At 36.8% G+C, this 23,961-nt stretch overlaps 1 pseudogene; it reads right to left on the minus strand.

Annotated features, from left to right (window-relative positions):
- Positions 1-399: 399 nt before the first annotated feature.
- LOC118722990 lies at positions 400-23,433 on the minus strand (annotated as a pseudogene).
- Positions 23,434-23,961: the final 528 nt, after the last annotated feature.

The following is a 23,961-nucleotide window of genomic DNA, read 5'->3' on the forward strand; positions in this document are numbered from 1 at the left end:
GCTCTGTGGATAGTGTGTTGGCCTGTGAACCAAAGGGTCCTGGATTCAATTCCAGTCACGGGCATGTACCTGGATTGCAGTCTCCTCCCTGGCCCTCATCAGAGCACATGCAGGAGACAGCCAATCAATGTGTTTCTCTCATATCATGGATGTTTCTCTGTCTTTCCCTCTCTCTTCCACTCTTTCTAAAAATCAATGGAAAAATATCCTTGGGTTAGGATTAAAAAATAAATTAAAATATAAAATAAAATAAAATAATGTTAAAGGAGAAACTTTCAAGGATAAATAATGTTTAGTTTTTACTCTCAATGACCAGATTGGGTCTCCAGTGGTTCCAATTTGAAATCATCAATAGGAGGAATAATTACATTTCAGTTTATGAACTTCACTTCTAACAAAGCCAATACAGTGTTTGCTTTATTTAAGAAGTGGCATCCAGCCACTCTAAAAATTATTAAAAGTGAGGTCAGATGGTTCAAATGAGTTGTTTAATTTGGTACCCAATTTTTTTCAAACTTAGTGTTCATCACTTGACTTGCTATATTTCTTTCAAAATGAATCAGTAAGTACAGAGTTTGAGTGAAATGGACACTAAACTTGGTATCACTGACTTCATTAAAATATTTCAAACATGGTTAAATCTTAACCTTCTGCCCTTCCAGATATCTTACATTTTCCTTATAAATGCAGAGCAGCTGCACCATGAGTTACACTTTATCCATTTCCCCCATATGCCGAAAGTTAATATTAAACAATTTGGAATGCTAAATTTTTATATAATTATCTTTCAGAAACTTACAATCCTTTTCTTGGATATGAACTTGGTAAAGAACTCAGTTCATATTCACGATGTACCCGAAAAACATATTTTGCTTATGTTTATTTCCATCAGCAATTCTGAAACCAGATTTCCTTTTAGACACCTGCTAAAAGAAGACATTTTCCTTTAGAGTCATGGTCACAGTCTGGAAAAAGAATTGAGAAGGGCTAATTTAAGGCCAATAAGATATTTGAGGAAAGATGAAACTCAAAGCAGAGAGGTGATCAGAGCAAGTAGGTGGTCATGAAGGCCTCCCTTGTAAACACCTCTGGCCTTTCCTCCTGTATCTGAAAATGTTACCTACATTTTAAAAAATCATCATCAAAACATTTTATACCACGAATCCTATAAAACCAGATTGATTTCAATTACATAACCTGTAGCTGTTAAAGAATTATATGATCCTGTTCATAAGAGGAGAGGTAGTGACATTTTATTCTCTTGATGCTGAGCTAAAAACTCCGCACATCTGGCATATGGGGTACCAGGGGGAAAGCACGGAAGCACCAACAGCTCGTGTTGGTATCTCAATTCACCTGTAACTTCATTTGGCATTGGCAGCCGGCCATCGCCGCTGGGCCAACACTGAAAGCAGCGGGTACTGGTGCTATTCATCGTATGGGATGAGGACCTTCATCGCCTTTCAAAAACGAAGCAGCTTTCCTTCCATTCCTCTGAACATGATCTTCATTCATTTTCTCCAAAGCGTCTATCTCAGCTACGAAATCAGCTTCATTGTCTGTGAGATGTTTACACTTGACAGCACTGAAGAGCTCTCGCTCACTAAGGGCTTCCTCCACTCCGCCTTTCTGGAAAAACTGGGAGACATTCCTACAGTCACCGAACAAGAACTCCAGGCAGTGAAGATGGGTCGGTTTTACCCACTGACTGACATGGGTCAACCAACCCTTCCCAGCGTGCCACAGCGTGTGGCATTCACCGAGGCGGGCATGCACCAGCCTGCGCTCATTACACAGCTGCTGCGTCAAGTGAAGAGTTTGTAGGCTGGACCTTGATCATGGCCGATAAAAGACATAACTAAAATGTGTTTCTTGCATAGTACCACTGCTGGACAAGGAATCTCCTCTTTCTATATACATTCTGAGGAGGTTGTGCATTTCTTTTTCTGCCCACATTCAGATAATCTTATGTGAATTTTATAGTTTACTGAAGCGATCTTTGAACCTGAAATCACCTTAAATATATTTAATATATTTAGTATCCTATCTAATAAAGAGGGAATGTGCTAATTGACCCTCACACTATTCCAAAGATGGCAGCACCCACAGCCACAAGATGGCAGTCCCAGTCCCCTCCGCCCCGCCAGGGCAGCAAGGCCTTCAGCATCCCACAATCCCCTCAGCCTCCCAGCCACCTCAGAGTTCGCCTGAGGTGCAGGCAAGGCTCGGATGGCAGCTGCCCAGCCCACCAGAGCCGCCAGAGGCTCAGGTAACCAGGGCCAGCCGAGACTTGTGCTGCCAGCAGTGGCAGCAGCAGAGGTGTAATGGGGCATTCTTTCCCCTGATCATTGGATCACCTCCCACCCCTGAGGGCTCCTGGACTGTGAGAGGGGGAGACTGGGCTGAGGGTCTGCCCACCCTCCAGTGCATGAATTTTCATGCACCAGGCCTCTAGTCTTATACATAAGTAACAATGTCTTAGGGTCAACTGCTTTCTCTGCAGTAGTTTTCTTTTTTGTCATGGAGGCACTTCGATGTTCTTCTGAGTAGGCATGATGTTTTAAAGCATTAAAAACATAGTTTTATAGTTTTAAATCCATTCCAATTCCATCTCCTTCCTGAAATCCATGTGCAAAATGTTCCATTCTGGCTATATTCTTTCTACCACAGAATACTTCATCATGTTCAGGGGTGATGTCTTTTCCTTTTACAATAAAACCCTTTTTGGGAGTAGGAACTGGTGTTGCTGGTCTATAGGGATCATCACGAGTATCCTGCCAGTCAACCTCATCTTCAGATCTATCACTGTCTTCAGAGGGATACACTTTTTGATAATTTTCAAAAGAAATGGAAACTTTGCTATCGCCATTAAATTTTTCTTTACACCTAAACTGTGCATCCTCTATCAAATTCCATCTGTAGCATCTAAGCCAGCATTAGGTCTCTGGAAGTATCAGTATTTTTCTCCAGTAAGAAATGGTCCTTCAGCCATAGCAACTTTAAGAAAACCAGCAGCTTCTTCTAATTGCAACTCTTTAGTCAACTGCTCACTCATGACATTAGCCAAAGAGCAGGATATTTTTTGAAAGGTAATCCATGAACACTTTTTTGTCCCAGGTCACTGCCAGCCTGGGTTTGAGTGATAGCACTCAGACCAGACCCATGGGGGTAAGGAGACAGCCACAAGCACAGGAGAGAGGGCGCCTCCCAGCCTCCACAGGGGACCTGAGGGGTCTGGGTGATGGGGAGGGGAGCCTGGGGAAGGAGTTGTGGTGACAGATGTCAGCAGCCAGCTCTGCATCCCTGCCCCTGCATTTTATTTAAAGATTCTAAAATTGGGTTTTTTGTTATTGACCATTTCTATTTCTTTTTTAAATATATTTTATTGATTTTACACAGAGAGGAATTGAGAGGGACAGAGAGTTAGAAACATCAATGAGAGAGAAACACCAACCAGCTACCTCTTGCACACACACCCCCACTGGGGATGTTCCCGCAACCAAGGTACATGCCCTTGACCGGAATCGAACCCAGGACCTTTCAGTCCGCAGGCCGACGCTCTATCCACTGAGCCAAACCGGTCCAGGCTGACCATTTCTATTTTTATTAAACAAAAATGCACTTTAAAATATATCTATATTGTTTCAGTTTCTACATGATAAGTAATAACTTTAAAACCACATATACATAATATACATGCTGGCTATTATCAGAATGCCAACCAGGATGAGCCTATGTGGCAGATGGATGAGGGATAAAGCAGAGACTCAAAGTACACTAAAAGTTTATGACTTCATTGTAAAAAGGTACAGTTCTTCACATAGGAAAATATAGTCAGTGATAGCAGGGAAGTTCATTCTGAAGTTTAAAAAGTCAAACTTCTTACCTCCTTAACTTGCAGATAATTCTAGTGGCGATTAAACTCTTAAAGAAATTTTGTAAAAAAGAAGAATCAGTGTGGAGGATTTCTTTACAGACCATCAGCTTTCATCTCTAGACTTTATTCAGGAGTACTTCATAAACATTTATAAACATATTCTAGTAACTCCTGTGTTTTTATTTTTTTTATTTTATTTATTTTTAATATTCTTTTATTGATTTCAGAGAAAAAAAGGGAGAGGGAGAGAGAGGTAGAAATATCAATGATGAGAGAATATCATTGATTGGCTACCTCCAATACCCACTCCTATTGGGGATGGAGCTCACAACCGAGGTATGTGCCCTCGGCCAGAATCGAACCTGGGACCCTTCAGCCTATAGGCTAGCACTCTATCCACTGAGCCAAACTGGCTAGGCAACTATATTTTCAAATATCTGGAGAGATATCCACATAAACATCCATCCATTCAAGGTTTTCCTGATTTAGAATCTTCTATATTCCTATATTTCTCTATCTTGTTTTTGGTGTCTCCTCATAGGACAATTCTAAGTTTAGTCCCAAACTACCACACACACCATGACACTGCAGCCTAAATCGGGAACACATAACTAGCATGCCTGCTAGAGCCAAAGCTGTCTCTAATGGAAAATAAGATAGGATGACCTTGCTCCATTTTGTCCCAAAATATTTGTTATGTGCAAAAAGAAAAAGAAAGTAATTGTCAATCTAATAACATACTGAAAATGCTATTGTTAGAAAGACCAACTCTGTTGTCCCTGAGTAAAATGTGGGACCTGGGAGAATAGCCTGAGATCTTTTTGTTAACAATGCAGGAGTGAGGCTATAAATTTCTACTTGAGCTTCCTCTAGGAAGGTACCCATCTCACTACAGAAACCACATGGAAACAGATGCCTTGAAATGTGCCAACCAATTTGTCCTTATAAAGATATATGGACCCTTCTGTCACTAAAACCATCAGTGTAAACAACTGGCAGTTTACAACTGTATAATCTATTTTCACTTGGAAAAAAAAGCTCTCCTGGCTATATTTAGACACCCTCTTACATTAGGTATTAAAATGTATCTCATTAAATAAGTTAACACACCTAGCAAAATGCTTTTTTTATTTCAATGTAAAAAAAAATAAATCCCCTGGAGTTTGTGACTAAAGTCCCATGTTTTATTAAGTGACTTTATCTTTTCCTACTTCAAAGTATTTTTTCTCACTCCCACTTCCCTCAACAGCACCTTTGTGTTCAGGCCTTCATCTTGGTTTCTTTGCACTAAGCTGATAGTTAAAAGTTTTGGGATATTTTCTGGTTGGTGGACTGAGTGATTAGTTTATTGGAATGTTTTCACAGCCTTCTTTTGTAGTTCTCTATTGCTATGCATCTTTTTTTTTTTATGTTTGTCTGAAATGAACTATACTTACCATCTGCTGTTTCAGGCTCTCAAATGATCTTAAACCTTTGAATTTTGTTAAATCATTCCTCATTATTGCTCTTTTAGTGATATCTATAAAGTCTATTTCCCTCTTCACTATTTCTCTATCATTTGCAGACTTGTCATGGAGATACTAAAACACCAAATAACCAGTTGCAAATGCAAATTCCTTAGCCAAACTACAGCTGATTCTCTATCTTGAAGTATACTTTCCCCATCACTTTGTTTCTATCCCAAGCTTTTTATTTGGTTTATTCACAGCATGTGAATAAGAAAGTCCTTCAATTACATCTTGATGGTTTTAGTGTATTAGATCTTTTAAATTTGTTTTAGCTATTATCTTAGACCACTTTTCTCCCACAAAATAAAAGTTTTATTTCCCATGTCTTTATTTTTCTTTCTTTCTTTCTTTAGCTCATTTTTAAAAATAACTTCAATATTTGGTAGAAATGGAGAATTTTTTTAAAGTAATGAGCATGATATGCCCTGAAAAAAAAGATTAAAAAATGGTCTAAACATACACAGAGAAGCAGAACCTTTTCATAGGATCTTGGTGCCCATAGGCAATCATAGGTGTAAAGCTTCACAAAAGTTTATAGGTGGAAGGAAAGGGTAACACAACTTTTTGATAACACACCCAGTAATCGAAGTGATACCATCTACTTGCATTTTTAGTGGCTTTTGTTCCAGCCAATCATTTACCCCTTCATTCACTCATTCTTTTATTTGCCTCCCAGTTATCAACTACTGCATAATAAGCCACCACAAAGTTGGTGGCAAAAAACAGTAATAACTTATTATTTATCTCAGTTCATTGGGTTGACTGGAGTCAGCTGAGCTGTTTTTCTGCTCTTCCTGGTGGGGTCACTTATAAAGCAGTATTTTGCCTGTGGCTTTGCTGGAGATGGAAATTTCCAAGATGACTTCACGCCCATAGTTGCTAGGCTGATTAGAATGTTTGGGGAGTGCTGCGCTTCTCTCTCCAGCAACGTGAAAGACATTTGACACAGTAGTCCAGGACTCTAAGAATGTAAAGTAGAAGCTGCCAGGCACAACATCATTTCCTCTGCATTCCATTGACTGAAGTAGATCACAGGGCCAGCACAATTCAAAAATGCCCTCTGCTTTGTAAGAGAAGTAGCATGTCTAGGCTTGGAACAATTGTTTTTTGCCAAAATTCACATTATTCCTATGCAAAATGTACTCACCTCAAAATAAGACCCCAGTTTTGTTCAATCATGGCATTAAGCTCTGACTTAAAATGCAAGATCTCATTATTTTAATTAGGCCCAGATATAAATGAGATTCGTCAGATACAACTCCTTTTAACCTAAAACCTTTGAACTTAAAAATGCAAGTTATCTGACCCTTGCATAACCAATATTCAACAGTGATACAGGGACAAAGCTATTACAATTAACACTTTTATTCACAAAGAAAGGAAATGGTAATCATAGACATGAGTCCATAGCAAATGAGTCCATGAGCCCAAATTTCAAAACTTTAACTGGGTAAACAGGAAGGAAGGAAGGAAGGAAGGAAGGAAGGAAGGAAGGAAGGAAGGAAGGAAGGAAGGAAGGAAGGAAGGAAGGAAGGAAGGAAGGGAGAGAGGAAGGGAGGGAGAGAGGGAGGGAGGAAGGGAGAAAGGGAGGGAGGGAAGAAAGGGAGGGAGGGAAGGAAGGGGAGGGGAAGAGAGATAATAATGTTTAGATTAGACTGTCCAATGGTAGAAACAGATGTCAATTCATACATAGGTATTGAAAACCAAATAAGTCTTATTACTTGTCCTTATCCTGCCACCCTAATTTACTTCTTCATCTTGAACAAAATTTGAACTGGCAGTGGCATATTGAGGCAGAAATACCAACTTCAGACACAGGATGACATTGATACTGGCCGCCAGAATGTACTCATCATCATCCTCACTAGCAACAGAAAAGAATTTTAGGGGTGTTTTTTAATGTTCAGCAGACTGTTTAAAGTAAAAGAGAGACTGATGATATAATGACATATATGTCTAGCTGAGAACAAAAGCCAATGTGCTGAGCTACATTTTTGTTTATAGAAAACAAACACTATTATTCTCTGAAACATCTGCCCAGGTGTTTGATTATTAGAGGTTTTAAACAGCAACCTGCTAGCACCATTAAAAGCTTAGTCACAATAGACTGAAGGTGATTTCATTTGAAATAGGGGGCAGTTGCCCTATGGCTATCCAATATGAAGAAAGATTAAGGATTAAGGATTAAAAATGTTTTAACTACTTTGAGAGGTATCTTTGCTCCTTGCTTACTCTTTTTTATTATTTGTAATAATAAAATATTATTATTGTTATTGTTGTGAATCTCATAGAAATATCCTGAGAGAAACTTAGGCAGAAATACATATTTAAGCAATTTTTTAAACTAGTATGTTTATATTTTAGAAATGACTCATCATATTCTATTGTGTAAATACATATTTAGACAAGTAGAACTGTTTAGAAAGCTATAAATTAAAGCCAGATGAACATATTGGAGTTAATCTTTTCTGCCAGCTTTAAGCGCCATTTTGAATGAGTGGGGTGAGATTAGACATTGTGTGTGTATAATGATAAAAAATGGTGTGCTATAATAAGGAATCATTCTTTTGATTTCAGGAGCATAATGGCCTGTGAATTATGTTTAAAATTAATGAAAGAGAAGATAGAGAATGATTTGAATCTCATCAGTACTATTTTCCTCTTGCTCCAAGCCAGCAATGAGGCATTTTCTAAGGGATTTGAACTTCTGTGAGCAAGACCCTCTAAGCTTCTAAAAGGTCTTAATTTGAAGTTAAACCTTTTTAATGATGATTTGTTTCCCTTGAAAGAACAAGCAAATAAGCAGTTGGACTTCCTGAGAGGTTTTCATTGTATGAAGACAATTTCTTTGCAAATCTAAGTAAGTGTTCAACATTTGGAAGGACATGCATATTGTAGCATATCCTTTTACCATGAAAGAGGCTTTCCTCCTTCAATTTTGCAAACAGCCATAAAAAGAGAGGTTATTTTCCCACGAAAAGCAATATGGGTTTTAAAAGGAAGAAAATGTGATTTTTGAACATTTCTTTTCCTCTAATAGCTTCCACCAACACTAAATAAACAAAATTGATTTCTTTAAATAGTTATATCAAATCTAAAACTATTGCTTTACACTGTAAATTTATTTGTGTAGTCTTCTATTGCAACATGCTTTCATTTCTTGTCAAAAAAGACTTTTTAAGAAGACAAATCTGGCTCTGACCAGTTTGGCTCAGTGGATAAAGCATTGGCCTATGGACCTAAGGGTCCCAGGTTTGATTCTAGTCAAGGGCATGTACCTTGGTTGTAGGCACATCCCCAGCAAGAGGTGTGCAGGAGGCAGCTGATTGATGTTTCTCTCCCATCAATGTTTCTAACTCTGTCTCTCCCCTTCCTCTCTGTAAAAAAATCAATAAAATATATTTTAGAAGAAGAAGAAGAAGAAGAAGAAGAAGAAGAAGAAGAAGAAGAAGAAGAAGAAGAAAAAGAAGAAGAAGAAGAAGAAGACGACGACAACAAATCTGCCCTGACCAGTTTGGCTCAATGGATAGAGCGTCCACCTGCAGATTGAAGGGTCCAGGTTGGATTCCAGTCAAGGTCATGTACCTCGGTTGCAGGCACAACCCCAGTAAGGCGTGTGCTGGAGGCAGCTGAATCGATGCTTCTCTCTCATTGATGTTTCTATTGGGTAGGCAACTAAGTAATTGCGGATTTTTTAAAGAAAATCAAAGACAATTTTTTTATGGAACTAAATAACTTTATTCTGTAATGTATTGCCCATTTTGATCAATGACCTTTTGCCATCTTTCAGGCAGCATCATAATCCCACGTTCAAAAAACTTCTGGTTTTTATTAGCAAAAAACTGGATCAGGTACGATTTGACATCATCATCATTATTGAAATTTTTACCATTCAAGGAGTTTTGTAAAGATCGAAACAAAAAGTAATCAGATGGTGCAAGGTCAGGACTATATGGTGGATGTGGCAAAACATCCCAACCAAGCTCCATTAATTTTTGCCGAGTGACCAAAGATGTGTGTGGCCTTGCATTGTCATGATGGAATACAACACCTTTTCGATTTGTCAATTCGGGCCACTTTTCTTTAACTGCATTGTTTAATTTCGTTAGTTGTTCAATGTAGACATCAGAATTGATCGTTTGGTTGGGTGGTAAGAGTTCAAAGTAGACAATTCCTTTGTAATCCCACCAAACTGATAACAAAACCTTCTTTTGATGAATATCAGCTTTTGATGTTGTTTGAGTTGGTTCACCTGGCCTGCTCCACGATCTTTTCCGCTTGATATTGTTGTAAACAACCCATTTTTCATCGCCAGTTATCAGTCGTTTTAAAAATGAATCATTTTCATTATGTTTCTTTAGCAAATCGCAGCTGCTAATGCGTTGCGTTAACTGTGATTCTTTCAGTTCGTGAGAAACCCATGTATCGAGTTTTTGAACATAGCCAAGTTGTTTTAAGTGATTTTCAATGCATGTATGTGATACATGAAGCTTCTCTGCAATCTCACGTGTTGTACTGTGACAGTCCGAATTGATTATTGCTTTGATTAGGGCGTCATCAACTTCAACTGGACGACCAGAGCGTTTTTCATCTTTGAGTGAAAAATCACCAGAACGAAATTTGGCAAACCAATTTTGACACTGCCGTTCTTTTAAGGCTTCGTCACCATAAATAACACATAACTTATTATGAGCTTGGGATACGTTTTTCCCTTTGTGGAAATAAAAAAGCAAAATATGACAAAAATGTTCCTTTTGATTTTCCATTTTTCAACGAACGCCAAACAAAAACTACAAAACAGATCAAAAAACTTTTTTTACTGATTAACAGCTGAATAGCCAACTATCAAATAACAAAATGTGTTTTACATTTGTACTACGTCTGCAAACCTAAAAATTCAACTGAAGCCATATATGTGTGAAACCCGCAATTACTTAGCTGCCGACCCAATAACTCTCTATCCCTCTTCCTTCCTCTCTGTAAAAAAAATCAATAAAATATATTTTTAAAAAGAAGACAAATCTTCCAGTGGTGATGAGAGATCATTAGAAAACTGACTACATAAAATGCTAAATTCAACATCACATTTGATAGGAGAAAGTTACCATCTCTCAGATGTTCTTATGCAAATATCCAATTCCAGTTTAAGCATCAGTAAGTACTCAGTTCTTGTAACTCAAAGGTAGATCCTCCATCTTCAATTCTTAGTGTACTTCAAGGATAAGCCATTATATCCAGTCTGCTCACAAAATACCAATTGTCATTTCTTCCCCCAAACTCAATTCCTTTTAGTATTTATTATATACTAGAGGCCCAGTTCATGAATCATGTACAGGTGGAATCCCTTGGCTTAGCCAGTAATTGGGGCAGATTGGAGCCATCTCACTCAGTGCTGATCAGGGCCAATTGGGGCCAGCCAGCTCAGGGGAGGAACTACAAAAGGTTGACCCGCCTTGGAAGGTTGACCTGCTACAGGAGGTTGGTTATGGGAGAGCATTGACCACCAGGGGAAGCACCTGCATTGAGCGTCTGCCCCCTGGTGGTCAATGTGCTTCATAGTGACCAGTTGACTATTCAACTATTTAGTCATTCAGTCTTTTATATAGAGAGATAGATAGATACAAAGTGGCTTTTCCTAGTTCTGTATTTCCCAAATTGAATTGCATGAATTATTAATTGTATAAAAGTCCATTTTCAGTGATATGTAGCATTCTCTTATTTAATATTCATAGTTTTCTATTTATTTAATATCTATCTTACATTTATGGTATTTCTATTTACAATAGGAACACATAGCTATTTAAAAATAAGTATAAATAAAGGAATCAATTCAAAATATTAATAATATAATGTGACATATTTATGAAGCAATTTATGCAGAATAGTGCTCAATGTTGTTTAAATAACAACAACTATGTTTCTTAGGTCATATAAAAAATAACATCCAAATTATTGGCAGAATTTCTTCTATTGGGCATTTAGAATTTTGCATTAGGTTGTGGCTACTAATAGAAACTAATTGGCCTCTGGAGGAAGGCATTTGAGAGTTGCTCTTAAATTATAGAGAAATAAAGTTTGAGAGATATGAAATGACAAAATAAACTGCACAAAATTTTCAGGCTGGATCAGAAATGAAGCAGTAATATAGTATAAATATTTTATAATCAGCTATCTAGAAAAGGAGAGGTAAAGCCCCAATTTCTATTATTTGTTCATTTTTATCATGCAAATACTTCCACTATGGCTAATTTCAAGCTACCAATATGGTAGCACTATATTCAAGGTTTAGAAGAGATAAGCAACAGTACAACAATATATAGTATTTCTAACATGCAGCTCTTAGTCTAATTAATCTTCATCATAGATAATAAAAATAATTAGGAAGTGATTAGCTTTTATTATATTTTTAAATAATTTAATAATCCTATATAATAAAAGCCTAATATGCAAATCAACCAAACTGCGGAACAACCAGTGGAATGACCAGTCACTATGATGTGCACTGACCACCAGAGATACATTTTACTGAAAATATCTCAAAAGAGGCTGATGACCATACATAATGATTTTGTGGAATGTATCCAGAATGTCTATGGTTAGACCAAAATGATGCCTTCCAATTCTAGGATTTAATGACTGATATTTTAAATCAGGTATTTGCTTTTATATGTTCTTAATTTATAATTTTAAATCATGTATGCTGTGGGAGGGGGGTTATGGAAACAGTGTGAGGTGAACAAAAAGCCATATTTACAGATTTCTCTATTTTCAGAGTTCTCTATTTTCAGAGATCTCTAAAATAGACACCAGAAATGGGGGAGAAATTGCCAGATTACATGGCTCTGTATATCTAGATTAGATTAAAAAAAATAATAATAAAAAAAATAAATAAAAACTGAGAGGCATCCATAAATGAAAATTAACTAAAAATAAAGTTGTCTCTTGAGTGATTTGAATATGCATGCACTTTATATCAACCTTCTTTGTGATTTCCAGAGTATTTTATTTTAAAATATATTTTATTGATTTTTTTCAGAGTGGAAGAGAGAGGTACAGAGAGTTAGAAACATCAGTGAGAATGAATCATGGATCAGCTGCCTCTTGCACACCCCCTTCTGGGGATGAGCCCACAACTAAGGTACATGCCCTTGACCAGAATCGAACCCAGGACCTTTCAGTCCACAGGCCGATGCTCTATCCACTGAGCCAAACCAATTTTGACCAGAGTATTTTAATGCCATTTAAAAATTCAGCTTTGAAAAACTTTTGATAACTTAAGAGATGTGAAATGCATTTTAACTCTACATGTCTTTGGAAACCAAAAAAATAAACCCAAACAAGTTAATTTGTAAAAAGACACTCGCACCAAGGGTCATAGTTATATCCTACATGACAGTAATAATTTTATTAGAATGTCTAAAGAACACACATGCTATTGAGAATGAAATTAAAACATCAGTTTAATTTTCTGGTTTATTTGAAGCTTAATATTTTACCTTAACTATTCTTCTTTTAGGTTAGGTTGAGATTTTTATCTTACTAAGATTAAGCAACTTTTAAAACTGAAACTAAAGATATACTATGCTAATAGGTTAAATAGGTATGAAGGTGAAAACAGATCTACTATTTTTATGGGGAGGGGATAAAGAAAATCTGCTGTGTTTGTAGAAAATTAGTGTTAGTCCTGAACTGGCAAAGCTGTGTCTATATTTCTTTATTACCTACTATCTAAGAATTTCAAATATTTGACCAATGAAGGAATGATGTTTACAATAATTTTCATACATGCCAGTGATCACTAGGCTGATGAAGCAGGCAATGAAAGTAGAAGTGCTCATTCAAGATGCAGACAATAATTTAAAATGAGAATAATCAGCATACTCAGTATTATTCCTGAAGTCATCACAAACATAAAATAAGAGGCAAAAGATAATTTAAATTTTAAAAGCTTAACTATCAATATTTAATTCCCAGAATAAGAGCAAAGTAGACATGGGCATGCAAAAGAGCACATAGAAGAGCCGAAACCGGTTTGGCTCAGTGGATAGAGCATCGGTCTGTGGACTGGAGGATCCGGGGTTCGATTCCGGTCAAGGGCATGTACTTTGGTTGCGGGCACATCCCCAGTTGGGGGTGTGCAAGAGGCAGCTGATCAATGATTCTCTCTCATCAATTTTCTATCTCTCTATTCCTCTCTCTTCCTCTCTGTAAAAAATAAATAAAATAATTTTTTTTTAAAAAAAGGACACATAGAAGAAATATGAAAGAAATAGTTAAGGAAAGATTTTCATAGATACAGATTTAAAGCAAATATTGATGTTTTATTTTATTCTTTGCAATATAAATTAAAATTTAACTGCATGTTATTTAGATTAGAGTTGTTTTTTAAAAATAAATCTCTTGCCGAAACCGGTTTTGCTCAGTGGATAGAGCCTCAGCCTGTGGACTGAAAGTTCCCAGGTTCGATTCCAGTCAAGGGCATGTACCTTGATTGCGGGCACATCCCCAATGGGGGATAAGCAAGAGGCAGCTGATCGATGTTTCTCTCTCATCGATGTTTCTAACTCTCTATCCCTCTCTCTTCCTCTCCATAAGAAATCAATAAAATATATTTTTTATAAATAAATTTCTTTCTAATGAGTAAAAACTGGGAATATTAATTCCAGTCTTCATTTAAATAGGCAAAATATATGACTTCTTATTATCATCCAAAAGTAGCAGTTACATGTCAGTAGCTTTCATATAATGATTTTCTTCTTTAGGCTTCACAAATATCTTAAAAGGTAGGTATTACTGTTAGAATAAGCAGTTAGTTAGATATTAACAAAAGAGGAGACAGCAAATAAAAATCTGATTAAACCTAACTAGGAAAAAAAAAAAGCAAAAACAAAAACAAAACAAAACAGCTTTATATCCCTTCCAGGGAGTAAGCATTAACTGATATCCTTTAGCCAAATAGAACAAAACATCTGACCAGTCAGTAAAGATGGCTTTTCTTTCTACTAAACTCATGCACAATGGAAACCAAATGACAAAGTGGCAACCATAAAAGGGAAGGGCAGTAGCCTGGGGAAATCTGGAAAAAGGATTAGATTGGAGAAGGACACAAATCCCAGAAAATCCAGGAAAGATATTGGGTAGGGGGAGAGCCTAAGAATGTGAAAATGCAGGAAAGAGATTGGATAGTTTGAAAGAAAGACTGTTCCTTCCCAAACCCAAGAAAGTATAAGGAAATGTAACAAAGACCTCAGGGCAGCCACTACCTCTCTCCTGCCCACTCTCTGACTCTTCTAGAGTATCCTGTTGCTTTTCACTCTAATAAATCTTGCCACTATCACTTAAAACTCTTCCTACAAGAGTGTGCCTGAAATTCTTTTCCCAAAATACCACAGAAGAACCTATTTCTTCCAATTACATTACTATATCCACTTTATATATGAGAAAATGGAAGCTGGAGAGGTTTGTAGAGATCACAGAACAATGAAGTAACCTTCAGGAATTGAATCCAAGATTTATCCAATACTTAAGCTGTTTCTCTAATATACGCATATATTTCAGGTATTACTAAAAGGGATGTAAAAATACCATCAAAATATTTATACAGCTTCAGTTTAAGTTAGATTAATAAAATTATAGATTAAAAATCCCATGAAGGAAGCAAATTAATATCCATTTATATATTAAATATTAAGCTGAGAAGTATATAGCTAATGTTCCCTGAACCTGTGGACACAAATACTTTTTTTTGTTTTGCTTGTTTGTGAAAGATGAGACCGAGGGCTGAAACCAGGACTGCAGGCTTTATTAGAGAAGAAGGACCGGCTGGGCTGCCCCGCAAGGGAGAGTAGCACATGTGCAGAGGAGAACACGCCTTTTGAGGGGAGGAATGGGAAGGGACGGGGCTTAGGGTACTCAGCACACGCTGATTGGTGGTTTCATATAAGACACATGATTAAGCACTTAGGTACTTAGGAATCAGGGGCTTAGGGTATTTGGCAGGTGCTGATTGGTGGTTCAATGTACAGTCCATATAAGATGTCTGATTAGGTGCTCAGGAAGGTCCAGGCCACAGGTGCAGGTTACATCATACTTTGTCCATCAGTTGGGGGAAGGGAGGATCTATCAGTTTGTTTATTTTAAAATATTTGATGTACTAAATAGCATAATGTTTAACCTATTTTAAAATGTTATTAATAATAGATTAATTTTAAGAATCAGACAGAAAAGTTCTTTAGAACACAAATTAGTAAAATGCAGGTCCCATATTACTATTTAGTGTTACATCTAAATTTTAACAGCTTACTTTTGAACAGCGCAGTAGAGGATAGAGTAGCATTTTCCAAAATGTGTTTGTTCCAGAAATATCTTCCCAACAAGAATGTTGACTGGGGGTCAGATAAGTTTAGGAAACACAATGATATATGTCTTCTTGGAGAATTCCAAAACATATTAGCATTTTATAGATAAAAAAGTCTTTCAATGAAGAAACCTATTTCCTGGCATAACTTAACACTTCTCAAATGGAAGCAAAAAAGGAACCCTCTGCTCCACCACCCCCCCCCCCTAACATTTATTAACATCCACCAAAATAGTGTTGGAAAAGTTGAGGATCTGGGGCCGAAAACAAATACTGTGAAAGGGAAAAAATAGAAAACGGGAATGATAGGCGATGGGTAGGTGAGGGCTGTAAGTTGGGATCCCTGGCTTCTTTATTTCTTTCCTTCTTTCTTTTATTCTTTCGTTCTTTCTTTTTTTCTTCCTCCTTCCTTATCCTTCCTTCCTGTCTTCCTTCCTTCCTTCCTTTTCCTTCCTTCCTTCCTTCCTTCTCCTTCCTTCCTTTCTTTCTTTCTTTCTTTCTTTCTTTCTTTCTTTCTTTCTTTCTTTCTTTCTTTCTTTTTTCCTTCCTTTCTTTTTCTTGTCCTATATCGTGCCCTAAGCTAACAAGTAGCAGAGCAAGAATTCGCACTCAGATCTTCAGATTATGTCCAGAGATTTCCCGCCCCCCCCCCTCTCTTTTCACTTGGCTACATTTCTTTATCCCCAGCAGTACCTTTATGCTTCATTATTTTTAATTCAAATGTCCCATGCTGAAGGATATTGCTTTTGTTGCTACTTCATGCAGTACTTTAGGATTGTGTTCCAATTTTAAGAGTGAATTCTTGATAACAGAATTGCTGTGTTAAATATTTGTTTAAAGCTAAAACAGAAAACCACTCATGAGTAACACAGGCAGTTAAATGGTACCATCTGGAGCAAGAGGCATCTGCAAGTATCCTTATTTAAGGACCAGTTTACAAATAATAACAGACCCTCTAGAATTAAGCAGTTAGCTCCTGTGTCATGTTTAACAGCATTCAAGAGAAATAATTTGCTTCATTGCTTTCGAATCTTCAGATACAAATAACAAAACATTTTGGCTCCTTCCTTAGAAGTAACAAAATGAGGATCTCTTGATCAATAATATTAAAAGTAACATATAACCCAGTTCCTGCTCTCCAATTTCATAGACACAGACAAGAAATAAAGTTTCATATTTAGAAGAAGGGAAAAGAAATTAAATTGATCTAGGTTATGACTCAAGAAAGAAAGAAGAGATGCATTTTTTTTTGGGGGGGGGGAAGAATCAAAGGAATCACCTTATAACAAATAGAAATAATGTATAAGTTAGACAAAGTTTCTAGTCATTATTTGTTGTAAATTATGTTTTCACTTTATATTTGTGTCTTCATAGCTTTATCAAAATTAGATTTTAATTATTTTATATTGAGTATAGCATATCCTGTGTGCTCAATAAATATTTGTAGAATAAATCCCAATAAAAATAAAGATAGAGACATAGGTGTACAATAAAAGAGTCTTTATATCTTTATGGAAAGAAATGCAAAGCAATTCTCAGACCAATGGAGTCACAGCTTCTTAGGGCAATGTTTTCCTGTTGTAAAATGGGCATATTTGTACTGAGCACTGCACTCTAAGGTAAACAGACAGCTACTGCTAGGACCAAAGAAGGTTGTCCAGGGGCAGTTGGTGGGGATTGCTCTGACCACTAAAGTGGACTGCTAGTCCATACCCAGGCCTGGGAGGATCAAAATCTCTGCAAGCTGTGTACGAGAAACCAAAATATTTTTCTTTCATTTAAATCTATCTTTTAATTATATAGACCTCATGGAAAGCAACTTTTTGTGTGTATATTTATTTGTACTTCTCCCTTAAGTTAGCACTGAACAAATGTGTTAATATGAAGTACTCTAGGCTTATTTATAGAATCCCAATAACACCTATGTCTATTATCATCACAAAATACTTTTTGTTTCTCGGTAGACAAAAACAACTTTTTTAGGGCCAAATTATATCCAAAAACATTTGTAACATTTTTACAAATTTATATTTTTTTACTATCATATTACTCTCAAGTATAATGTAAATTTCATATTCTAAATCTCACATTCTTCAAAAAGGAGGAAGTCATCAGTCAATGTCTCTGAGAATTGAAGGAAGTGAGATAATGAGGAGAGGTAGAATGAGAACTGTAAGACAGTAAAGAACTGTAAATATTGTAGTGCAAATGAACAAATCACCCAAGAACATATATTTTCATTCATGAATATGAAAAAGAATATTAGAATGCTCTTCAGTCTACTCACCTTCATGGATAAATAGTCAAAGTTTCTCTTCTTTTTTTGTTCTCTTAATCATTAATTTGTAAACTTAATCATAAAAATATAATGGTATATAAATAGCTAGAAGTACATTTTGTTTTAATTACAGCTATCTAATATTGTATCTTAAGTGTTTTCTCATAAATATTTTTTGTTTCTGTATGGTGTGGGTATATTTGGTGTGTGTATGTTTGAGGAGATATTCACTGTATCAATATATGTCAAAAGAAAAATGCTCTAGAATGGATACCAATTTAAATCCATTTTCTTAGAGGAAAGAGCATTTTTTTCTATACCACACTCAGCTCTGATTTTGTTTCCTCCCTGATCCCTTTGACCCTTGAAAACCTCCAGTCCTTATGCATAAATTGCACAGAAGCCTTTCCAAGTCTTTTTTTTTAAAAAATATGTTTCTATTAATTCTATAGAGAGAGGGAGAGATTAAAATATTGATTATTGATTGGCTGCCTCCTGTATGCCCCCTACTGGGGAGTGAGGCGCAACCCTGCCATGTGTCCTGACTGGGAATCAAACCAGTGATCTCTTGGTGCATGGGAAGAGGCTCAACTAGCTAAGCCACACCAGGTGATCTTCAAGTATTATTATTGTTATTATTTTAATCCTCATCAGAGGATGTTTTATTGCTTTTAGAGAGAGAGTAGGGAGAGAGAGAGAGAGAGAGAGAAAAAAAATCCATCAGCCACCTCCTGCATGCAACCCAACTGAGGATAATACACACGACCTGGGTATGTGCCCTGACTGGGAATCAAAACCATAACCTTTCAGTGTACAGGACATCATTCCAACCAACTGAACCACTTTGATTCCAACTAACTGAACCAGGGCTTTCATTATTTTACTAGTAATTTTCTATTTGCTAAAGATAATGACTAATTAAAGACTAGATAAACAGATGCAGGAACATCTTTGCTATGTAAATAGCATCTTTTCTTCTCAGGTCCTTGCCTATCACTGGAATTCTATGTTGTCCCATGTAGATACAGTTATTTTAATCTAGTTAATAGAATGAAAGGAGTAGTTAAGAAAGAAGAAGGATGAGTTAATAGCACAGTCACAGTTCAATAAACAGTGACAGAGTGGTGTAAAGTCTGTGTTGCTAACAATGGTTCTTACCGTGGCTTCCTGAACCTGCAGAAAAGTCTCTTTCAGGAGTACAGAGCTCCTCAAAATGTTTTTTTTTTTTAAAAAAAAAGCAGACTGCGTTTACTTCATATTCACTTTAAAATAGTTAAGTATATGTCTTACAATATTTTTAGAGAGAATAAAAGAGTATTCTGAATTTTAAAAAAAATACAGTGACAGAATAGGCTAGAATAGCTAAGCAGCTCAGCTTTACCCCATTTCCTCTGCTCTGTCTCTGAGAATCTGTCCCATCAAATCTCTTGCTCACCTTAGAGGACCTGAGGGAATCTGAAATGCTGAAAGTTACTTTGGGAGCAAGAAAAGGGTGGGATTGCGAAAAATTCCCCAAAATCTACTTTCATCAAACATCCTTCTTGTTCAGTAGTGGTGCTTCAGAGATTAGGTGCCCCTAGGTGATTTATCTATGATACCATTGTTGTACTTTTAACTTTTTCAGGGTGTTTTTCCCCCCATCTAATAGTTTCACATCTCTTTGGGTACCCGAAGTGACTATACCATTTATTATGCTTCTAGCTTACACAAAACTTTCTATTTTGGCTGCACTTTGTAATATTGTGACAGATTTAGGCAATTTGAGCAAAGAGAAAAAAAACATTCACTAATATATTTGCAAATAGGTACAATAAGCTACTTTTGGATAAGCTAATAAGAATCAAAAGTTTTTGTGTATAGAATGAATAACTGCATAATGCAGTATTTAAATATTGAGAGAAAAAGCTCTCTAAATATGCAAAGCAACTTGGGCACCATTTTTTTTCTTTTTTTGCACAAATCCCTTAGAAGCTTCCATAAACTAATCTTTCTTCCTCAAGGTAATTTCATTTAAAAGAACTTGCAAAAAAATAAATAATTGATTTGTATGGGCTTACATAAAAACAACTTAATAATCATGGTTGAAGGGAGATTGTAAATATGAAGCATTTATTATACCTGGATTGTCTTAATGAGCAGACTTTCTGATATTCATTCAATTTGCTTTTGTAGAACCATATGTACATTAAATTTTTCAATTTTTAATTGTGGGCTGAGTTTGACTTGATGTTTTTAGGTCCAACACATTTTTAGTTACACATTTTTTGTATTAAGTTGTAAAATAGAGTTCTAAATTGTAATGTAGAAATTAACTTCATCAGTATAAAAGTAATTTCATCATCAGGATCTGATTCCTCTAGTGACTATATACTTTCCACAGATATTATGAAATATGCAAATACACATACAACTCACCTGCCTTATAAGTTCTTATGTTATTGTGTGAGTAGGGAAGGTGTTAAGTCAGACTATTTAATTTCTAAATTGTGTCTAGCCCTAACCAGTTTAGCTAAGTGGATAGAGTGTCAGACTGAAGACTGAAAGGTAACAGGTTTTATTCCAGTCAAGAGCATGTACCTTGGTTGCAGACTCATCCACAGTAGGTGTGCAGGAGGCAGCTGATCAGTGTTTCTCTCTCATCGATGTTTCTAACTCTCTAGTCCTCCTCCTTCCTCTATGTAACAAAACAATTAAAAAAAAATTTTTTTAAAATAAAAATAAATTATGTCTGGTTTAAACTAAAATTAAAATTTAATTGAAAAAACTGAATCTTTTCAATTTATATGAAGAATAAAAGCCTAGGTGGTGTCATGCCCTTGCACGACATCATCACAACATGACTGCCACAAGATGGCCACCACAAGATGGCTGGCAGGGGATGGCAGTTGGGGGCGTCCAGGCCAGCAGGGGAGGGCATTTGAGTGTGACCAGGCCTGCAGGGGAGGGTAATTGGGGGCTATCAGGTCGGCAGGGGAGGGCAGCTGGGGGAGACCAGGCTGGCAGGGAGGGCAGTTGGGGGTGATCAGACCAGCAGGGGAGGTCAGTTGGGGGTAATCAGGCTGTCAGGAGAGCAGTTAGACATCAATCAGGCCAGCAGGGGAGCGGTTAGGTGTAATCAGGCAGGAGGGCAGGCAGGCAAGCGGTTAGGAGCCAGCAGTCCTAGATTGTAAGGGGATGTCCAACTGCCAGTTTAGGCCCGATCCCTGCTGACCCAGTCACCCCAACTGCCTTCCCCTGCCAGCCTAAACCAGCTGGCAGACATCCCCCAAGGGGTCCCAGATTGGAGAGGGTACAGGCCGGGCTAAAGGACACCTCCTGTGCATGAATTTTGTGCACCAAGCCTCTAGTATTACATAATAGAAATAACTTATTTAACACTTAATTATATTCCAGGCTCTGCACTAAGAATTTTACATGTGAAAATTTATTTAATTATGTTCTATCATTGTGCTCATTGTACAGATGAAAAAATAGGACCCAGAGAGTTTACGGGATCAAACCTTGTCAGGCTCAGAGACTGCACTGAATATACCCTATACATACTATCTCTAGGAAAACCTAGAGACAGTATGTTTTATGAAAACATGCCTCTAGGAAAACCTAGAGGCATGTTTTATGCTACACGTATTTTGTATTTCGTATTTCATGTACTTGAAATATAGAAAACATGCCTGATAACAATACATGGTAGATGAAGACCAGAGTAGGACCCAGGAGGCCCGAGATGATATGTCTTAATCCCTCACTGTTTTTCTCTATCACCTAGATCTCTATCACTTAGTGAACTAAGTAGGCATTTAATCGATTGGGTGAATGAATATACCTCACCAAATAATCATTGGTGCCTCTTGTTGGAGTGAAAGTTCCAAATTTTTAATTATGACCATGTTAGTCCTACTGGTGATAAAAATAGAAATTATAAGTTGATTTTATAAATATAAATACGTGGGCAAACTAAATTAAAAAAAAAGAACAGGAAGGACAAAGAAAAATTGCAAAGAGTAGGATTTTGCCTCAATATACTGATCAAAGCTTCCTTCTAACTCTAAAATTCTACAATTCTGTGGGGGATAAAATAAGATCAGCCTTTCTCCAGATTTACTCTCTTCTCTCCCTTTTATCCTCGCTTGCCACCAGGCATGCTTTTTTGGAATAACTCAGATCAACTGCTTTTTCTCTCTTTTTGTTTTTGTTGTTGTTTTCCCTAGAAGTGGAAAGCAATAAAAATTCCAACAGTGTTCCATTTATTTAGACATGCAACAAAAATATCTTTCATCTTTTTTCAACCCTCCTACATCCCCATCTTTAACTCATAAGCCATTTTATTGAGAAATAAATATAATCAGACAACACCACCTCATTTTTACAGATTCACCAGTCTAACTGTCAATATCCCATGTATTTGGCCTCCTCTCTGTCTTTCCTCCTGCAGAGGAATAGCATCACCTTGTCATCTGAATTCATCCCTCTTGCCTATTTAAAGACAATTGTTCTGAAATTTTCCTTTCCTTTCGATCTCCTGCATCATTAATTTCTCTCTCACTCTAAAACCATTTCCATCAGCATACAAACAGGCTTTAAGTGTATCCATTTTAAAAGAGAATAAAAGCCTCACTTAATCCTATATCTACTCCTCTTTAACAACAAAAATTCTTAATTAGTATATCAAGAAGTCTCAACACTTTCATTTCCCATTCTTACCTCACATCACTAACATGTTTAACAAGGTTTTAAAACTCCTATTTCACTTAGAAAAAATCATTCCAATTCCTTACCGAGACCTACAATATTTTAAAGAATCTGGCTCCTACATACCTTTCCACCCTACATCCTCACACAATGCAACTCATAATGCTCTGCACACTTCCTCTGCCCCTTAAAAAGCCAAGTTCTCCCCTGCTTCAGGGCCACTTCCTGCTTCTGTTTTTCATGGAGCACTTAACTTTGTATCTGTTAAATAGCTAGTTACTCCTTGTTCTAGTGATATTAAATATCATCTCGTTAGAAGGTCTTTCGTGCTCTGACCTCACTATATAAGAGGCTGTGTTAGTTATTGATAGCTTTGTAACAAAACGCCCCAAAAGGTAGTGGTTTATAACATCAATGATGTGTATCAATAATCATATGTTTCTCTTATTTCAATTAGAAAAGTCTGAGTTTGGTCTTCTAACTCAGGATCTTAAAGTTGCAATTACATGTCATCTAGGGCCATAGTCATCTGAAGGCCTGCCTGATGCTGGTCATCCCCTCCATGGTGGCTCAAGCACCTGGCTACCAAATTTATGTGGGCAAGTCGGTTCTTCTCCAGTAGGATTTCTCCAAAATCTGTTTGTGTGTCTTCATAATGTGGAGGGTGGTTTTCCCCAGAACGAGCAGTCCAAGAGATCAAGGCTGAAACTGCAATGACTGACATGGCCTCAGATATTACACCATTTTCTAGCCCTAATGAAATATGGAGAGGTGTACACAATGATGTGAGTACTGAGAGGTCACTTTGGAGCTTGCTGTGTTTTGTTGTTATCATTTTACTTATATCTTGTCATCCTCTTCTCTATTTTGAGCAAGAGTTCTTTGGTAGTCTACTAAGTTCACTACTGGCAGAATAGAACAGTGTGTCTTATTCAACATGTGTTTTGATTACCAGCATGCAGAGGCTGAGAGAACAGGAAAAAGAAGTATTTCCCAGATTCTCTTGTAGCTAAGTTCCAAAATATGATTTAGGCTTATATATTCAGGTATACTGGCATAAATTCCTATTTTTGGAACCTAGTTACATGCAAAAACAGGCAGCTAAGATCAATATTACTAATCTGCAATAGTACTGTTATGGTTTCTGACAGATGTGGCTATTGTAAAACAAGTAATTATAAGAACAGCTCCTGATTCAGCAAATTTCTGATTATAGCAGAAGCAACAGCTCTCTGGATACCCACTTCTATAG

This window comes from Pipistrellus kuhlii, unplaced genomic scaffold (genome assembly GCF_014108245.1).
Source record: "Pipistrellus kuhlii isolate mPipKuh1 unplaced genomic scaffold, mPipKuh1.p scaffold_m20_p_2, whole genome shotgun sequence".
NCBI lineage: Eukaryota > Metazoa > Chordata > Mammalia > Chiroptera > Vespertilionidae > Pipistrellus > Pipistrellus kuhlii.